At 36.6% G+C, this 16,756-nt stretch overlaps 1 protein-coding gene across 18 annotated transcripts in view; it reads left to right on the top strand.

Moving 5' to 3' along the window:
- hmga2 (high mobility group AT-hook 2) overlaps positions 1-16,756 on the top strand; it is a 52,171-nt gene that overhangs the window by 23,279 nt on the left and 12,136 nt on the right. For 5 of the 18 annotated variants that reach the window (XR_007882528.1, XR_007882527.1, XR_007882526.1 and 2 more), the window contains 7 exons: positions 651-737; positions 845-924; positions 1,308-1,581; positions 8,697-13,308; positions 13,758-13,844; positions 13,954-14,028; positions 14,130-14,260. The exons of 1 other annotated variant lie outside the window; for it this stretch is intronic. The gene's annotated coding sequence lies outside the window, so the exon portion shown is untranslated. Of the gene's footprint in view, positions 1-3; positions 488-650; positions 738-844; positions 925-1,307; positions 1,582-8,696; positions 13,309-13,757; positions 13,845-13,953; positions 14,029-14,129; positions 14,261-16,756 lie in introns of those variants that run through there. 12 more of the 18 variants (XR_007882519.1, XR_007882518.1, XR_007882529.1 and 9 more) reach the window with 12 other exon arrangements.

The following is a 16,756-nucleotide window of genomic DNA, read 5'->3' as shown; positions in this document are numbered from 1 at the left end:
AGTTTTAACTTAATTTTCATGTATGTTAAAATAATTTCTGACTTTTTATTCATGATTGTATTGTATTAGAAATCAATAAATAAGATAAAAAGCATTATCATTGACAACAGTAAACGTTAAACATGAATAACTTAAAATAATGAACTTTGGCAGCTAGCTGATGCTAGCGATTAGCTTGTGTTAGTGACGTTAAAATAGTGCCAGAATTCATATTCAGGGTTATATTGTGTGACAAATCAATGGATAAGATTAGCAATATCATTGACAACAGTAAACATTTAATAGAAATAGTTAAATTAGTGAACGCTAGCAGCTAGCTGATGCTAGTGCCTAGCTTGTGCTAGTGATGCTTGTCTGGGCAAGTACCCTTCAAATGGCCATGTTATTTTTCGACTGCTTTGTCTGAATGATGAAGTCAGCAGGTTGAATTGACAGTATGAGCAGACAGAGAGCAGGAAGGTGGCCTGCTCTGTTTTGTGAGGAAGAGGTAAGAAGCTGAGCAAAGAATATATATCATAAATGTGTTTCTTTTCAAAATGAGAGTCGAGTTGCTTCTGTATATAAAATGCATATTTTTATATTAGGATGGTGTTGGAATTGTATGACTTTGTATTGAAGATTTATATTTGCTATTCAAAAATTTTCAACAGATCAGTGAAGAGTTCCATCGGATCACCAACAAGAACTTAATAAACAACTTCAGAGCAGCCATTAATCAGCACACAGGTGTTTAACAGGTGTTTGTTGGATGTGGAAGAATAAAGTTGTTTGCATGTTTGCTCCGAGCTTTCTACATGATAGTTACATATTGTCATAATGTTTCTTCCAACTTTTTGTGTTTAAGACATCTAACATCACAGCACCCTTGAAGGTCTTCCCGTGTATCTCCGTGGCACTCATGAGAAGCTGTTCAGGAAGTGTCTTGTGAGTGACTTGTTTGTAGAAACTGAAAATATATACAGTGTGAGAGATAGACTCCTAAGATGTTATTAATGCTGTTCTTGACTCTGACTTTAACCTTTACCTTTCTTTTCCTTTTTCTATTTTCTAATTTTTTGCATTCTTTGTCTGCCCCAGTGCCCAAAGTGTATTTTTCTGCCAATGGCATGATATAACTGATGTCATATATATGGGGATTACATTTTTTGGGGTATGAGATGGAAATGTTTAATACATCAAACAAAAAATGTATAAAATATTTGGGATCATTTTAGATGAAAGCCTATTCTGAGCCACAGTATTTAATGATAAATGTCTTTCAGTTTGATTTACTACTGTGTTGGTTATTTGCTTTCTGTCACCACAAGGCAACTGATCCAGAAGCAGACGAAGGGCCTCACTGTGGGCATCCTGACTGTGTTGGAGGATGATGATAGTTCAGGTCCTGCAAGTGTCATAAACGTTGCTGTGATTGTAGAAGAAGCCATCGTCCTTCAGGATCTCCCTGACCTGCTGACAGCTTTTGCACACCTTTTTGGGCTGATCTACGCTTTGAACCTCCAGTACCCAAAAGAACTGAGGTACACTTTTGAAACCATTCAGAAGGTTTTCATGGAACTTGGGACAGATTTCTCTGCAAGGGTGAGATCCTTCAAAAACAAACTCTTTCAGTTAATCCAGCAAGTTAGCTGAGAACATTGGTACGTTCTGAGACAGTTGTGAATTGTTGCCATTTGTTGCCATTTACCAGAGATGAATCTTCTACATCTTGTACTTTTACTCTCTTCCCCTTTTCTCTCTTTTTCTCAAGTTCCCTTTCTCCACCTCTGCCCCTTTTTGGATTTTTCGTAACCATGTGGCTTATGTTAAGATTTAATTGTGTGTTAATCAATGACACATACCTTTTTGCCAGAACTTGTTCTGAGACTGAAACTTCTGGACCTAAATATTTGTTATTTTATAGTCTATAAGTTTTGTTAGATTGACAATTCTGGACAACATATATATATCTTTTGGTAACCGAATCTTCTTAATGTAACAATTATTGTTAAATATTACATATTGGTGTAGATTACTCCACCTCAACCTTGACCCATGTTTTACTACCTCATTGTATTTTGATGCTCATGTCTTGTCACAGCTATGGGCACTTCCAATTCAAGATGTGTTTTGATAAAATACATTTTTTTGAATGTAGACAATGCATCTGTAATACTTTATACATTTGATGGTAATTTATGGGTCCTTATTTATAAATCTGAGTTACTGGAATAAAGTGGGTACTATGTATAGATTAAAATTACTCTCTAACGCTAACACTAATTACTCTGACAGATGAGAACTCAAAGTTGTGACATTGTGACATTATAAGTTACTATAACTCTGATTAGAGTAAGTATTCAAAGTTGAGATAATGTTAAATTAGAGGTTACTGCAACTTTAGTAGAGTAAGTAGAAATAAGGATTCAAAGTTGAGATGCTGTGAAATTATAAGTTACTACAATTTGAATAGAGTTAGTACAAGTAAGGATTCAAAGTTGAGTTAATGTGAAATTATAAATAACTACAACTTGAGCTAGGGTTACATGAGTTGAGATAACTTAAAAATGAAAGTTGAACAAACTTAAAAGCAAAACTTTAACAGTTAAGTTGAATTTCCTAACTTAAAATCTGCCTGAAGTTTGTTGCCTTACAATTTTAAGTTCTGCCAACTTTTTTTTTTTTTTTTACAGTGTAAGAGCAATCGAGTGCAGATGCACAGAGCTCCTTTTTGGCCAAGCAGCACGTTTGTTTTTGACCATTTCCTGGACCTGTAGACATTGGCTAGTGAAAAACATGCTTAAAACAATATGTACTAACCAGAAAAAATTAACAGCCGACTCCTAATACGTTTTTTCTATGTCGGGGCTCAAATTTACAGTGCAGTAGATAGAGTCACTCTGCTTGATTGACAGGTCGCCACAGACTTGTCAATCACAAGGTAGCCCCGCCCTAAAGCATACCCTGCTTTATCGTCTATTTTCCTCTAAATAGGATCGGAAGTTACACCTTTAAATGAACATCATGCTGTGTTGAAAAGGACTTGAAACTGATGATTAAGATCAAAAACTCATAAAAAAAATGATGATAACAGTCAGGTGGGAAACTTATTTTGACATTATTTCTGATGGAAGTAGGCTTCCTTATCCAGTGAAGTCACCCTCTGCTGGCTGTTGGAAAGAATGGCGGCTTACTCTGCACTCGATTGCTTCTTCCTCAAGGACCTTGACCTGTCTGTGACCTTAAAAGTGAATCTTGTGGATTGAAATTGAATTTAGAGAAGTACATAAAAAGTAGAATTTTTTGTGAGGCTCAAATACAGTTTCAGTTGCAAGTTTATTGGAATTCAGTTTCAAACTAATAAATTCAAATTCAAATTATGCTATTCAGATTCAGTTTTTCAATACAGTTATTCAAGTTAAACAATACAAATTCAAATTATGCAATTCAAATTCAGTTTTTTAATGCAAATATTCAAGTTGAGCAATTCAGATTCAGTTCTAAATGATTCAAATTCAGTTTCCACTGACACAAAAATCAGCCCATACCTTATCTTCAGCCAATGTTTGGTTTAGAGTTCCACTGTGTCTGTAGATAAAAATGGCTGTCCCTGTATTATTTTATCACAGGGATGTTTTTCATTCTGAGTCCTCGCTTAGGGGTTGAAATAATCACAACATGATGTAATAATGCATTATCAATCAAAAACAATCTGCTGCATTTTGTAATAAATAGCCTGAACCCGATATGTAAAAAATGTGCCCACATTTTTATATAAATGATTACTTATAATATATATATATATATATATATATATATATATATATATATATATTCAATAATCTGTTTGTTTTGAAAGCCCTGTCAAAAGAGCACTGCAGTAGTCAACCTTACTAGAAAGAAAAGTTTTTCGAGGTCAGCATATGACACAAACAGTTTGAGCTGTATTTGTAAGATAATAACAAGCTGATCTTGTTACTGCTTTTATTTCGCTTAATTATAGTTTTGGGATGTTTAATTTAGGTTAATTGTTAAATATATAGTGAATATAAAGTGTATGGATGAAGACATCCATTTTGTATGATAATAATTTATTGCAAAATGCGAGGAAATGTATTACATTTTGGGTTCAAGCTGTTTATTACAAAAGGCACAAGATTGTTACAAAATATGGGTTATATTACATAATGAAGTGAACATTTGTGAAAAACTACTACTTTTTTACTATTATTACTTTTTGTTATTATAAATGCGATTATTACAGAATGTGTTTTTACATGTGATGTTGACTATAACTGACAAGTTGGATTTCATAATGGAATGACAATGAATGGAGAGCAATAGTCGTGCAAAAACACTGGAGTGATTTTCTGTCTGGAATTTATTGTAATATTAAAGATAATTTTACCTGACAAGTATTAAGATAGCTTTGGGACAGCCTGACAGTTGTTCAGTGAAAGCAGCAACACCACCTAATCAGTCCCTCCAGAAAAAGGCGATTATGCGATCGCATAATTCAATGCATAATCAGCCAAAGTCTGCATATTTATGCGGGGGCCGCATTTTTTCAAATACGCCTCACTTTTGCCGCATAAATTGCTGATTTCCGCGCAAAATACGCGGGGCTTGCATGATTTCATATTCCCCGCATTTTCGTTGCAAAAAAAGTCACATATATCTTAGCAGAAAGTTGAAAAATGTTGCGTTTACCTCACACAAGAGCAGCCATTTTCCCCTGTTGCCATGGGAACGTTATGAAGTGACGTAATTACGCAACGTGAACATCATTGAAAAGCTGCATACCACGCGATGAAGCCGCAGTTTTTGCAAGTTCATCGCATAAAATTGCATAAATATCCCGCATATTCCATCGCATTTTTTAAGAGAACGTGCCGCATAATCAAGGATTTTTGCCCCCAACAATCACAAAAAACGTTTTTCTGGAAGGACTGCCTAATCAGTTTCTCAGCCACAAGCAGCCACTGAACCCTTGGACTGAACTGAACAGTTAAGGTTTACTGCAGTGTTCCCTTTGTAATGCTGTCTGCCTGTGCCTGTAGTTCCCAGGTACACCTTAACACCTTACAGCCTTACAGCTGCTTTCTCCTTTATCTGAAGTCCTAACACAACAATTTTCAAGTTTCATGTTGTTGATTTTTTTTTTCGTTATTCCTAGTTCCCAGGCTCCTTCCACCATTCTACAAATATACAAAATATGTATAAAAAGAAAACCACACAAGTAAAAATGAGAATCTAATATATAGAGACATAAAATGGTGCAAAAGTATAATATATGAAATATAAAATAAAATCAATATACTGTTGTAGACAGGTGAACAGTAATTGCAAAATCAATAAAGTGTACTATAAACAGGTGCAGTAATTTGGTTAATGCATATGCATAATGACAACCAGCAGACTGGTAATTCACAATATGGGAGCCCAACCGATATGACATCCAATATAAATTTTAGAGGGGGAAAAATCACAGATTACTGATATGGCAATATGAATTTTGAGGTGGAATGAAAATAGACCTTTTCTCTGTGGATTGTGCAACAATTGTGATTGCATGGATGTGACTATGCAAAGGTACTCAGGAGACTGCTTGCACATACCACAATGATTTTTAAAATGTATTTAAATGGTAAATGGACTGTACTTACATAGCACCTCTTAGTCTTTTGACCACGCAATGCGTTGCACACTACATGCCTGAAATATTTGAAAATATCTAACTCTTTGTCAGCTGATGGAGTGTCTTTCTGACTGGGGTTTGTATTTGGGTTATTAAGCCTCTCTGTATACCTCTATACCACCACCACATAGTAGGACTCCCAGGGAAACCAACAGTAGAGGATCCTGAGGAGGAGCAGGTAGATGGTCCATATCTGTGGCAGCAAAAATGTGCTGTAAATCAATTATTATTATATTAAATTGCACCCGGTGCATGGGAGTGAGCAGAGACTGATAGGGACTCTCATTTAATTCAAGTTTGTTAATATGCTGTACATGATGTGTAATTACTAGTTGAATATTTTTCTTCTTGCACCATAATGGGGGGAAAAATTTACATAATGATGTAAAGAATCTCCTACACAACGTAAGATTTTCCCATTCACGGTGTTCATTAAACTGATCTTATTTGATTTATGAGTAAGCGATGATACTTTATATCAGAAAACTACATTCACAACATTTATATGTGGGTGTCTCAGATTTTCGACTACATAAGGAGCAGAAATCCATACAAATATTTTATTCTCAAATAGTCCACTGTATCATTCTGCAACCCCACACTATAGGTCTCTTGGTATCATTCAGAATCAAGTTTATTGCCAAGTAGGTTTTACATACATTTTGCATTACAATAGTATAATCGTATGAGGAAATATGAAAACAAATACTGCCTGTCAAGAAGCATAAGTAGAAAACAGAAAATTGATAATAACATATGAAAAACCTTATAAAACAAAATGTACTATATTACGTATTTAAATGAAAGAGCTGTTCAGCTTGTGCAGGAATGTGCAAAATGTGCAAACACCAGTCTTAGCTTAGATAAACACACTAAATCTATGTACTGTATACTATTTTCTGAACCTGTGAACTATTTAAAAGATAAGACTGTGTATGGAAACTGCTATTATCCCTTCATCACAAAGAAACAAGACCAAATTTCATTGATCCTGGCTTCCCTCCATGGCCCCTGGCTATCTGCTTCCAAACAAACATTACCAGCACTTCTCTAATACTTTTGTTCTAGAATATGTCTCGCAGCCAGGATATAGAGTGCTTAGAACAGCAAATCTAAAAACCTAACTAATAACTGCTGAACTCTAGCAGCAGTTCATGTGAAAGGCTCATTCTTCATGTTAAAAATTCTTCCACACATAACTGGTCTTGTATGAAGAAGACAGAATTTGAGAATGCAGGCTGCAACCGTTTTTTGTGTCTGTGCTCTACGGATGATGTGCATTAGGTATTTTTAGGTTGGTGCTGCTGTATTATACTTCCCCAGACTATTTGAGATAGCAAGGGAAAGAGAGACCTTAGAGACCACAAAGAGTCACTGAAAGGAGTTGGGGGTGGGCAGCAGTTTTGCCTCATTCCCTAAATTCTCAACCCCCCACCTTTTTTCAGCCTTGACAGCTAAATTCCAGCCACTAGAGGCTTTTGTTCAGAAAGGGACTCTACAAACATCAGGAGTTCTTAGCAGATTTCCACAGGTCACCTATGTCTCCCTCCCCCAACTCCTACCAATTTTGTTCCTGCTGCAGCTTTTGGAAGAGTTTAATCATTTTACTCTAACAACATGGCAGCGGGCTGCTACACAGATTAGGACGTAAGAAGCAGTGGAGTTTAAGGCTGCTACAGAGATAACATTCTGCTTCACATGGAATTAGCATATATACAGAAAAAAGAAAAAAGAAATTGTCAGTTTCAGATCTCCATCAGGAATTCCCCAGATGGAATTTTAGGTCATCAGTATTGTCAATTTCACATTCATATGTCAGACACTATCACAGTTAGTAATAGGAGGAATTTGTGGTTTTGATTTGCAATTTTAGTCTAAATATAAATTATTTTGATAAATAATTGATACATTAGATAAATATTTGTAGTGCAGTTAGAGAATAAGAGTCTTAATACCCCTCATTCACTCTTTCCTTTATACTGGAAGTTACACAGCTATCCTGTGGTCCTGGCTGTTTGTTTAGTAATGGCTTGGATTCTTTTTTTATTCCTTTCACAATGCAGTTCTCTCAAATTTCTTAAATAGATATAGACATTGTCATTAGAGTATTTCTGCTAACACTATTATGCGGCAGGAAGCGAGCTGTTCCAGGCTCGACAGGTTAATTCATAACATCTGCAACATTCAACAAAACAAGGCAGAGCTGAGTGCCATGCCTAGAGTCCTTCCTGTTTCAAAGCAGCCTTGCATACACGTTGGAAAACAGCCACATGCTTTTGCATCAAATGTTTACTGATACTAAAGACTGCTGAGCTCACAAACATAATATAGACTGGACAAAATAAAAACATGTTTGTCATTTTTAACTAACCAAGAAGCAAAGACAGATTAATAAAGTCTAAGCAGATGCATTGCATTGCTTTTTTTCTTTTCTCTTCTTTTTCTTTGAGATACTCTGGGAACAGATCTTACTTCAAACAGCAGAGGCTCATAAATGCTGATCCAATTTGTCTGCACCTTTCTCCCCCCCAAACCCTCCCAACAAAAGACTGCTTGTCTGATAGAAATGTTCCACATTCCTTGCAACGACATTTTTCTTCTCTACAAAGGGTCCTTCAGCAAATTCCCCATAATCACAGGGTCTAGTTGGACCGTGATAGGTACAATTCAGAACTCTGGTGGGGCATACTCATCACACTGTTCATACTTTCAGTATGGTTCTTACTAGTATATATCTTACTCATTCATTCAGATGTTTTATGTTTTATATTTTACATACTAAACTGCATTTTGTTGTCCCAGTGCTTTTAATCAGTGCAATGACAATACAGTTGAATGGCATCTAATAAAATAGTGAAAGGACTTGTATGTCATGATACCAGAAAGTATTTTGATACCAATACCAGTGAAATTCTGCGATTCTCAATACCATGGTAAAAATCTAGTCATTTTACCATATAGTTTGTTGCTATGTGAATGAACTGTATTCTGTATTTTTGTTTGTGGGTTTTTGTTGCAGGGGTGTGGTGAGAAGAAGAAGAAGAAGAAGAAGAAGAAGAAGAAGAAGAAGAAGAAGATATACTTTATTGATCCCCCGCCTTGCTCAAGGGAACCTCGGCAGTGCACAGGAGGTGAAATTGGCACCTCTCCAGCTACCAGTCCACACTTCATATTTTTGTGGTCTGTGGGACTGTCCACCGTTATCTGTCTCACCTCTGACCAGGAGCTCAGCCTGGGTGGTTAGGGGCTGAGCACTGGTGTTTCACTGAGCTCCTGTACACACAGCTCATTGACAGAGACACAATGGAAAGAGTTGACAACGGAGCACTGTGCACGAAACGTTTTCGCAAGTAAATCACCTGTATAGCTGCACTTGTCGCTGTCTTTGATATGTTGACAGCAGACTAGATTATTTTAGGTGCATATGTCATGTCTGTCGTGTCCTAAAGAATTGCATCCTCAGTCCCTACTGTAGAAAAAAAACGAGTACCGTCATGTTTTTATCGACTTGGTACTTAAAGTATCAGTTCTTATGACATCCCTAGTACTTCAGGTAGATGATGAGATTAATGGTACTTGCCTGTACATGTATGATCCCTGGTTTATTTCCATCACTTCTGCTTACCAGGTAACAAAACATGTGGCCTTATCTAAGATGATGTTTAGGAGGTAAAGCTGGGTGGCCCAGTTCTTCTTCATAGTAGTGGTGTCATTTGCACTGGTCAATTGAATGTTTGTTCTTTTGTCTTGAACTGTTGTCTTCTGGGTGCTTTCTGTGGCTAAGCAGTGAGTGACTCAACAGAAAGCTCCACATTTTCCATAAAACCTCTTCACAACCCTTTCAGTACAAAACTCCAATATTTAGAGGAGGACCTGCATGTTTGAGCTAGTTGGGGTGCCTGATCTGGAGACAACAAGATGTAATCAGATTCTAACAGAGAAGGCATGTGAGTGACTACTTAAATCTTTACTTCTTTCTGGTGGCCCAAGCCATGAATCTTTTTGACCACTCATGCATGAAAGTCTCACAGGATCAAATTCAAAGCCTAGCTAGGTTTTTGTTGGATTGTCTAACAGCATCTAAAATCCCCTCCCCCTAAACCTTTTCAATAGTGGAATCTCCAGGGGCTGCATCTGACAATTTTAGCAACTTTAGTAACAGACAATCCAACAATCATGGCCACTTTAAGTAGTGATTGATCAGGTGTTTTGAGGTGTAAAAGCAGGCAGCAGAGAATAATAATAATAATCATCAATATATGTAATAATTGGTGCATTTGGTTGTACTTACCGATAATTATTACTAAATATCATCATAATTTAAATGCTAATTTAATGAATCACTTAATGATTTGGTTTTATAAATTTATCAGTTAAGTAATGCATTATAATTAACCACTATAACTATTCTAGTGACACACTGGAGTCTCCATAATAAACTGATTCATACCCATTTCCTACAAGCATCCCAGACAAACCCATCACTTCAGCAGACTGTTAATTCCCATGTCTTTTACAAGCCTGCCAGATAAGTAAAATGTTTACCTACATTAGTGCTCTATTAGGCAAAGTTGTTACACTTTAACTATGTAAAATGTAAGCATTTTTTAAGAGCCTTATACTCTACCGGGCATTTCATCTGAAGAATATCTTGTGACTTTTCATCCAGGCAGACTTGTGTTTGTGGAAGGAAGTTTGAACCTAGTTTGTCAAATTATCTATTTTGCTTCAAAGGAGGTCCAAAGGTTAGTAGGCCCAGCTCAAACAGCAGCAGCACATATCTTATTGGATAATTAACACTCAGACTGGACAGCAGAAAAGAGCAGGTACACCTACAGTACATAGATACACAATGCACTGTATGCAGACACATCAGGTACCCTTACATAAATACAGATGTATATATCAGACGCTTTACATTTATTTAATATATATTATACATGTAATACTATACAGGCAATCGCATGTTAAAATATAGAAGAAGTAGGCACAAGAAAATGAACAATATATTAAGAGACCCATCAAGAAGATAGATTTTTATTAATTGATCTTTGGAGTGAAACAATACTGCTTTGGTAAATATATATGTATATGCATCTAACAAAGGTAATGAAACATGATGACATTATAAGGGCGGCTGTGGCTCAGAGGCAGAGTGGGTCATCCACTAATCAGAAGGTGGTTGGTTTGATCCCCGGCTAATGGTTTTAATAAGGAGTTCCACTCAAGTGTTTAGCAAGTTTTTCACCAATATCATTATCAAATTTCGATAATAAAATCCTTGCCAAAATTCTTGCAGCCCGATTACTTGATGTAATTGGAAATCTGACCAAACTGTTTTCATGAAAAATTTACATTCATCTAATAACACAAGTAAATTACTCAATATCAAGGAATCAATGAAATATATATGTATATATATATGTATATGTATGTGTCTTTATATAAATGTATGTACAGATACTTCTCCCTGTCTATTTTTGCTGGGAACGGCATGCCTGGTGGAAAAAGTAGGCCAGACCTCTCTGATAACCCCAACCTCCCTCGCTCCTCCTCCTACCCGCTCCCCAAAAATGATAGTACTCACATCACTTGTTTGTTGATTATCAGAATTGTGTATGTTATTTTTCTGTATTTTGTGAGTTAATGAAAGGAGAAAAAACAGGCTTCTGAAAAAAACACAATGAATGCTAATCTTTTAAGTTAATAACTGTATTTGCCTTGTGAGCAGGTTGCAAACTACATTGGGCCAGAGGGAGCTAGGCTTCTCTTAATAACATATAAACTCCTCTGAAAACAAGATTTTTGGTCTCTAAAATATTATAACCTCAGTTTGCTTGTCAAATCCATAGTGTGAGTCACAGTCAACATGAACATACAGTACAGTATAGACTAATAGCCTTTTTCAGTAACGGGGCTGTATAGGGGGGAAACGTTAGGACAATTCCAAGGGCCCATGACTGACAGGGGCCCCAGAAAATAGGTTAAAACTAATATACAATTATTAAACCATCATCATTGAGTATGTATATTTCAAATATAATAACACAATTAATGATCTCTTTGTTTTTACTTGTTTTTGGCAGTAAAAGTTAAATATCCCCACTGATCAAAAAGTAAACATCCATATTGACCGACCACCCCCCTGTATCTGCATGAAATGGTTTGGTCCTGCCTTAGCACTTATCAGTGACGGTGTTTAGTTGCAGTAGATGCGCCAGAACTACAGTGATTACAATGTTAACTAGTAAATCAAAATCTGGTTTTCAAAAAAGGAAAGAGAGGAAAGACAAAGGAAAGGATGTCAATCTGTAACCCAGTTTTTCACCAAGAAAGGAGCCTATAGTCTGTGAGTGGTATTAACCTGTTGGCTTAATGTCCATAGGGAAATAAGCTAGCTAGCTACAGACTAGTGTTAGCCTACATTAATCACCATTTAATCAGTTCAGGGAAACGTTTAGCAAGATATTCATATTAAATCATTGTCCCTGCCCCTTTTAGCAGACTTAACAACAGATGAGTCAGCAGCACCCCAGTCTCCCCATCACTGTACCCCTCCCTGTCCCAGTGAAGGTGAGCAACATTGTGTTCAATGACAGGTCAGTTAGCATCTTTGCAGGGAGTCTGTGGGGATTTCTCTGTCTCTCTTGCTCTTTTTACCATTACAAAAAAGAAAATGAAATATTTATTAATGACAGAAATTCAAACACATTAATAGCAATTGTTTTCTCACATAATGATCATTATGAAATAAAATAAAAAAACAACAACCTACTGTCTGTACTGGATGCTGGACAGTTGGAAACAGTGAGTAGCTTACCTGAGCCTGCATGTAAGATACAGACAGTAGTAAAATAACCCAGTTTGATACGCTCATTTAGATTGAATAATGGAATGACATCTATAGATACAGACTTTATTATGATAATAATTAATAATAATAATTAATTTCGTTAAGAGAATTTTCCATTTTGAAATTTTACAATAAAAATACATTGAGACTGTAAAAGATGGCCTTTAGCACATTTTTATGGTTGCTTTTAATCTTGCATCAAATAGTGAACTGCATACTGTATGCAGACTTGCATGTATGTACAAATCACCAGCAGTAAATATTGTGGTAAATGGACCTGTACTTGTATAGCACCTTTCTAGTCTTCCAACCACTCAAAGCGCTTTTACACTATGTGCCACATTCACCCTTTGACACACATTCACTCAGTGATGGCAAAGTCCATTGAACAGAAACTAACATTCACAGGGCCGGCCCAAGGCATAAGCGAACTAAGCAGCTGCTTAGGGCCCTGTGACCACTAGGGGGCCCCCAAGAGCAATTAACTTAAAAAATTAAAAATTAATTAATTATTTTTTTCCATGTGTGAGTGATGATGATTCACATATTATCAAATGTACATTGTTGTACATAAAAACCCAACAACAATATGATGTTAACAGAGTGTAGTTTCCTACTGCCTCTCTGCTCGAAGTGTCAGAGCTCCGTTAGTAACGTGTGCAGTGAGCATCCAGAAACTAGGAGCAGGTGAAAGATGTGGCAAGAAAGGACTTAACGTTACCTTCAGGGGCAGAAAGACGAAGAAGAAGGAAGAGGAAGAGGAGAAAAAACGATAAAGGTATGTCTTGGTAATGTAACATTTATTGATATTTTGTGTCAAATACATTAGCCTATAATCGCAAATTTGCTCGCTAACATTAGTTCAAAACGTCTTACTAGGTTAGATAGCTTACTATTCAAGCTAACGTTGTTGTGTTTGTGTAAAACTTTTAATAAGTTGATTCTCAGTGTATTTATATTATTCTGGGTCGCTTTTTGGCTTCAAAACAACGTTTTTGATAACAACGTTTGATAGCAAATGTTTAATAACTAACTTTAATTACAAACGCGGTGACGTTTGCTAGCAATATGGTTTTGCATTAATGAATTAATTTAGTTAACTTATAGTTTGAGGTATGTTGTTTGCAATTGTTTGCTGCAGAGCACAGTAATTTATGTGAGTAAATAAACATATTCCTCTTACATGAACTCCCTATTGTGCTCATACGTTATATAAAACTTCCCCAGGAGCACTGTTAAAATATTTAGGAGGAGGCACTGACTCATCCCAGGGGCAATCCACCTCCTCAGGAGCAGCCAAGGCTGATGAATCAGGTGGTCAAAAACTGTCACCATATATATTTAATTTCTAGTCAAATGATCTCATTAAGATATACTAATATAAGATATAATCATATGACAAGGGACATGTTTTTCATCTCAGGTCCATCTCTATCCTCTGCTCCATCCACTGTGCCCACTGTCCCTACTGTGTCTTCTGCAACCTCAGCTGTACCTGGTAAATTAACAACAAAACAGCCTTTATAATTGATCAGTGTACTGCAGAATATTCTGAGATGAATAATTCTGTCCAAAAATATTATTTTAATTTCCCTATAGGTCCTTCATCTTTGGTCATGGAGATTGATGTGTCTTCTTCAGCATCCAGTTTGGAGCAGGGATCAGCAGCTCCGCCAGTTGACCCAGCTGAGTGTCCCTCTTTCCTGTCAGACTCAGAAAGGACTAAACAGGTATTAAGAGGGCCACTGCCTATAAAGGACACATTCACATTCCCAAAAAGACATGATGGCCGAAGCTTCCACTAACATTACACATACAGACACCTAGTAAATGGGGAAAAAGTAAAGCGGAGCTGGCTCACATATTCAAAAAATAAATTATATGCAAATTATATTTACCATTTGTGTTACCTTGTTTTAGGTGCCTGTTGATTTACATCATTATTTAAGTATTTAAGTATTGTCTGATATTTTTTTAATTTATTTTATTTAATGCTGACTGTTTTTGTACATTTGGTGTTGCAGTTTATTTAAAAAAATAATAATAAAGCAGATTGTGTTTACAGTAAACGATTAGTTTATTTTGTTACTTTTAATTGGCCTTAGTACTATATAATTTTGAATATTAAGTGTTAATCAACCCCAGGCTGCTCTTGTAGCTGAATTTACTACCATTTCAGATTAAAAACCATAGATGGGTAAAACATGCCGGGCTGCTTTTTAAGGTTTTATGTATAGTAGGGAGAGTTGCTGACTTTGCTAAATATTAATTGAAAGATTTTTCTGTAAATTTGCAAATCTGGTGTCTGCTTCCATGGCATTAATCAGAGTGGATTACAATCTAACTACAACAAAAAGTTCTCACATTTAGTTTTACAAGTGTATTCGTAATGACAGAGTAGAATAAGTAGAATACGTTTATAGTAGGTGTGTGAATGATCAATAATCATTATTATTGGCAGTAATAGAGGGCCCCAAAATCAAATTTTGCTTAGGGCCCCATGGAGGCTTGGGCCGGCCCTGCTTCTACTTTTAAGCCTTGGTCACACAAGATGACTTTCAAACTCATCAGATCAATGTACTGTTCAAACTACACAACTTTCTATCTTGTAATCAAGAATCATGAAGTCATTGTGGTTTGCATACTACATTACAAGATCTTTCACCAGGAGATATCCACGACAAGTTTGTCTGGTCTCCAAACTAGCTGTTTGTGTTGAGTAAAGAGACAGAAAAAAAGAGCTCTATAGCTGCGTACTCATATTGTGGTTCAGCAAGTGTATCTATGCCAATGTATTCCTATAGAAACCGTATTACTACAAATAGATGCATGGTCATACTGGGTTCACTACTGTGGATGACAGTGTGTGTCTGCTCTCACTGACTGTAACATGTTGCATGGCTCCCAGATCCATGCCTGGCTTTTGGATCATGTATTTGAACAGTACAACACACATACCAATCGAGTGCTGATTTGCAAGCATCGAGTACACACTGATTTGGCTCTGATCTGGGGACTTTTGTCTGTGATATCAGTGCAGTAAACCTGGCATTAAGGCTCAAACACACCGCATCAAAACAGCCGCGCGTATTATGTTCTATGTTAAACAACACAGACACACCCCGTTTCACCTCACACCACTGTCCTGTTTTAAGTGTCATTGTGCCTGAAATTATAAATTATAATGGCAAAAAAGACATGGTGAGTCATAGATCTGGAGATTGGCTGTTCAGGTGAGTTTAAATAGTGGTGTCCACACTTTATTTTGAGCTAATGTCTTATGGTAGACATTTTATATAGTACGATCAATTTTAGTAAGAAAAAGTAAACAGTTGGCCTTCACAGTTGGTTCAGATTACATACCGCTGAATGGGACAACTATGCCACCTGTTGTTGTAAATGTGTGCCAGCATTGGGTAGCATATTTGTCATCATTGCAGATCTGCTGTTACCATAAACCTTAACAGCTCTGAAAGATGCACACCCTGCAGTGCTGTGTCAATCTGTGCTAGCGTTATGTGTGTTTTGGCCTTTAGTCATACTGGGATACATATGATTGAAGCTGCACGTTGTCCTCATGCTAAGCCTCAAGCTGCCCCGCAAGTCACTTGTAGGATTAAGCAGCTGCTGCTGCCTACACGTGATTCATAGTGTTAGGTCGAGGCAACATCAAAGACCTAAGAGCATGTGAATGACAGTGCTGCAATTTCTCTTTTGTGCTATAGAGGGAGAGGGGTCTGGTTTTTTACCTCTGTACTTAATACTAATACTTTATCCCAGATGCAGATTTATTATGCCTCTATGATTTTATTATGCCTCTGTGGCGGTCATAACAGTGGCCAGAGGCCTTGTGTTTTTGGCTTGTCTATCCGTCTATCTGAGACTATGACTGTATTTCACAGTTGGTTGGACACTGAATGGTGGTGACACTTTTAACTCAGAGGTCAAAGGTCATTGTGACCTTAAAATTCAGTTAATGAATTTGATGATTCTAAGTGTGTGGAACAACACAATGAGTAAAAAATAACTAACACTATGGGCTTTCATCTTTGCATCTCATCCAGTCACATCATATACTGTAGTTCTTACTTCACATGACTGCAAAAAGCATGTTTGAGGGCAGCTAGCTAATTTTGACCCTGTGAGTTAGTGAGTGAGAGAGTGAATTTCACCTACAGCTCATAGAGAGGTTTTGCATCTAAAAATACCAGGAGAAAACAAAAGCA

Source organism: Dicentrarchus labrax, unplaced genomic scaffold, assembly GCF_905237075.1.
Source record: "Dicentrarchus labrax unplaced genomic scaffold, dlabrax2021, whole genome shotgun sequence".
Taxonomy (NCBI): domain Eukaryota; kingdom Metazoa; phylum Chordata; class Actinopteri; family Moronidae; genus Dicentrarchus; species Dicentrarchus labrax.
This window is presented reverse-complemented; position numbering and strand designations above follow the sequence as displayed.